The sequence below is a fragment of the Pongo abelii genome, chromosome 5 (genome assembly GCF_028885655.2).
Source record: "Pongo abelii isolate AG06213 chromosome 5, NHGRI_mPonAbe1-v2.0_pri, whole genome shotgun sequence".
NCBI lineage: Eukaryota > Metazoa > Chordata > Mammalia > Primates > Hominidae > Pongo > Pongo abelii.
In genome coordinates, this window is record NC_071990.2 from 10,290,723 (window position 1) to 10,295,141 (window position 4,419).

Genomic DNA, 4,419 nt, shown 5'->3' on the forward strand with positions numbered 1-4,419 from the left:
TGCATTTTTTTTTCCCACAGCAGAGACAACTGAACATTTATTTTTGTGCCTTTCTTCCTACATGCATTTCAAGTCTTTTCAAAACAAGGCCCCAGAAATCTCCGGATTCAATTATGTCCCTGGGCTTTGTCCATTGCTACAGGAGTGTTACGGAGCCTGTACAAATGCTTGAGTTACTCATTCAGCAACAATTAAACCCTAGGATAGAAAATGCCACAAAGCAGGACTCCTTCCTCCATGGCATGTGCTGATTTCAGACGAGGCGGCAGCCAGTGTAGAAAACACTGGAATTTTTCCTTGGAACTGGACTGCGATGAGAGGTGCTTGCCATGAACGTAACCTACTGTCTTTTCTTTGAACTTTCCTTTCCATTTTTGAAGATAAAACAGGAAATAATCTTCTCCGAAGATACTTGATAATAATTCCCAAAAAAACAAAAACACGTGCTTCCCCTGCACTGTGATTTCAGATATTCTGGCTCTAGTTCAGCTGGTGGATAAGCTGATTGATGCATTCACCCTGATAGCCAGGTAAGCCCATCTCCCTGAGGAAGCCCATTCTATTCTTGGCAGTGTGACAGGCCACCGAGAGGTGGAAAGGGTGCAAGAACCATGAGATCTCCTGGAAATACTTCCCGGGGAAGGCAGTTTCATGAATGAGCTCTTCCAAGCAAATGACACCAAACTTCCCCAGGTACTCCTTGATCACTGTGTTGTCTGTCAGAGGGATGGCCTTATTCTTGACTGTGGCTTGTCGACATACCAAAATGAGATCCTGGACAAACCACATTTGGAAATCCCCAGGTCACATAAGGTTCCACTACATGCAGCATTTTTAGGTTCTAGGGGGCGACTTTTACAAAGACACCACTAAAAATTTTCTTCAGATGAAGTCTTGCAATGGTTCTCTGCACAGGTAACTCACACCATTAATCCTTTCAATGAGTACAACAAAGGCCAAGGAGCCTGTAATTTCAGCACTTTGGGAGGCCGAGGTAGGAGGATCACCTGAGGTCAGGAGTTTGAGACCAGCCTGGCCAACATGGTGAAACCCCATCTCTACTAAAAATACATAAATTAGCCAGGCGTGGTGGTGCGTGCCTGTAATCCCAGCTACTGGGGAGGCTGAGGTAGGAGAATCGCTTGAACCCAGGAGGAGGTTGCAGTGAGCCGAGATCACGCCGCTGCACTCCAGCCTGGGCAACAGAGTGAGACTCTGTCTCAAAAAAAAAGAAGGAAGGGAGGGAGGGAGGAAGGAAGGAAGGAACGAAGAAAGGAACGAAGGAAGGGAGAGAGAAAGGCCAAGGAATGTTTATCTGGTAATTCCAAGGCATGAAGTTTTACTTCTAGTTGTCTGAGATGCACCTTGTCACGTTTCTGCCACCAGGAATCATGTAGAAAAAATTCCAGTCACTTAAACCTGAGCCCTTTTTCTTTCCTCTGCTCCTCCTTTGCCAAAAGTGCCTGATTTGCCTGAATGGCTTTGAGGGCTTGATAAGCCTTCCTCTTTTTCAGGAGATTTTCTGGAACCAAAGGAATTTTTCTTTGCTCTTGCTCCACCATCTTTCTAGTGTATTTGGTGGTTTTTCAAAGTAGTTACTGCTGTCATACCCCAAAGAGTGACATTTGTGGTCAAAAGTATTCTTTATAAGGAAAACATTGAGATCTGTTTTGTGGCTTAAAAAAAAGAAAGTCATGGCTGGGTGCGGTGGCTCACGCCTCTAATCCCAGCACCTTGGAAGGTCAAGGCGGATGGATCACCTGAAGTCAGGAGTTCGACACCAGCCTGACCAACATGGAGAAACCCTGTCTCTACTAAAAATTCAAAATTAGCCGGGTGTGGTGGTGCATGCCTGTAATCCCAGCTACTGGGAAGACTGAGGCAAGAGAATCGCTTGTACCCGGGAGGCGGAGGTTGCGGTGAGCCAAGATCGCACCATTGCACTCCAGCCTGGGCAACAAGAGCAAAACTCCATCTCAAAAAAAAAAAAAGAAAAAGAAAAGCAAGTCAGTTGCAAGGATGAAACAATAAGGCAACAAATTTCCATCAGAAGGTCAGGTGGTAACCTTTGAAAAGTACTGCAAATTACATGAGATTCTGGAAGCTCAGATCAAAACGTAGTTTGGATTTTTACCAAAGCGGACATTCTGAACATTTTAGATCAGCCGATTTGACATCATTCATTGGCAAAATTTTAGAAGAGTCAACACAGGGAGAAGAAAAATCTTGTGGACAGAAGAAAAAGAAGATGAGATTGCAAGTCAGTAAGGGCCCACTAAGAACATCAAAGAGAAGACTACATTCATTTCCTTTTTACAAAACATTACCAGCCTAAAGAATCTTTTCAACATCAATATCTTGACTTTTTAAAAGCTTTTTAAGAAAATCCATTTTATTCTTGTGGCATTGATGAAGAATTACAAGCTGGATGGTAATATAGTTCTAGGTGAGTCAAACTTCATTGAGTAACTTACCCAGGAATACTTACTTCCTGTAGGTAGATTGTCCCTGGAAGTATACGAGACCCCCTCAGCCTTCACCAGTTGGCTAAGGGTTGCTGCCAGCCTCAGTTTCTTCTTGATTCAACATTATTGACCAAGAGGAGGCTCAACATTCTTACTCAGAAAGAGGCTTCTTGGCTCAACTTTTATTTACGTTGTCTCTGCTACCCCATTCAGAGATGCTCTCATCTTATTTGCATATAATTTCTTATATGTTTTATAAGTTAATTGAGGTCAATAAGATGAATTTGACATAAAAATGCTTCCATTTCTCCACACCTTAGGACCTATGGTGTTGATAACTACGACCTTGAATGGGATAGAAGCATGCTACACTGACAACGTAAAACACTGATCCATATAAGTGTATGCTCATTTTAACAATATATTATTTTAATATATTCTATTTATCAGAGATGCCAGTAGCTTTTTCTTCATATAGCTGTCATTGTTGAGACGCCTGGCACACAGTAGATAGTCTGTGAACAGTTGTTGGAGGAGCAGACAAATGAAACATTGCTTGTGCTTCTAGAGTTCTTTGCTCAAGTTGATGTTTCCAAATATCTGAATTTGCAGGAGGGCTCTTGTCCTAATAGAGATCCAAGGAGAACTGTTAGGTAAGGATTTTTGAGGGGTTGTACTCCAATCATATTTAGCTTTAATAGGGATTGTGCACTGAAACCCTAGGAGATGCTTTGAAAATCTCTAAGAATACATATTATGAATTCAACAGCTCTCCACTCATTTTGCTGATATATTAAAAGGCAACATTTTTATTAATTTATGCAGTGCTGTCTTACCAGTTCTAGGCAATAAAGAAGTTTACAAGGTCAGTCAGGATCTGAACAAAGAATAAATAAAAAGATAGTATGAAACTGGAAATGCTGTCAGGAAATTGGTGGGTACAAAATGAATTGGGGGTGATGGCCCGGCATGGGACATTGAGGATCAAGTGACCTGGCATAATGTAGATGCCAAGACTACAAAAAATGACACAAGATCCTGACAGAAAATAATTGGTACTTATTTGCATATAATTTCTTATATGTTTTATAAGTTAATTGAGGTCAAAATGAACATAAATTCCCCTCGGCCTGTGTATTTTCATCTTATGCATCCCCAGTTCCCACCAGCCTCTGCTGAAGGAGGTCAGGCTAACCCATTCAGAAAAAGAAAAAAGAAAAAATCCCTGCTTAGCCCAATCTAAGGCAGTAGCTCTCTAAGTTCATCCTGCAGCACTGCCAAGGGTCTCAATCCATCATCTCAGGCCTCACCTTCCTCTTCTCATCACCGTCTTAACATTAAAGTGCCAGACAGGCTGTTCACACTCAAGCAAATGATTTCCTTCACTCCTCATCACAGTCCTCGTTTTGCAGATGATGAATCTGAAATACAGAGAGGTTTAGTACCAAGGGCAAGTCACCCAGCTGCTAACAGGAATTCCAATCCAAACAACCAGCTTCAAAGCCAGTGCTTTTAATTAAACCTCATGCTCTCTTGAACCATTCCTCCATAAATCAGAAAACCTCTAGCCCACCAGAATTGCATGGCTATCAGATATCAAGATGCCCATCTCCCTCTGAGCACCCCACCGGACCATAAAGACTCCTTGGTATCATGGAGACACAAAAGGCCAACCCATTTACACTCACCGTTTTCCATGCCACCAACCCCAGGAGGCTACTTGGGCTTGGAAGCTTCAGTCTCAGGCCACCCTGGTTTCCATGAATCTGTTTCCATGAATCTTCCCACACAAGAAGCAGTGCTCTAGGCATCCCCAACTTTGGCTGACATATTTCTTCTACAACTTATGACCCCCTAAGTACAGACACCTAGAAAGTAAGCCTAATTCTGAGACTGAGATGGAGGGTGATCTTGACGAAGGCCTCACTTTCCTTTCTCGTTAACCATGAAGCAG

General features: G+C 42.6%; 1 pseudogene; it reads right to left on the reverse strand.

The window, feature by feature from the left end:
• Nucleotides 1–480: 480 nt before the first annotated feature.
• Nucleotides 481–1,565, reverse strand: LOC100449618 (large ribosomal subunit protein uL30-like 1; annotated as a pseudogene).
• Between the last annotated feature and the right edge of the window lie 2,854 nt (nucleotides 1,566–4,419).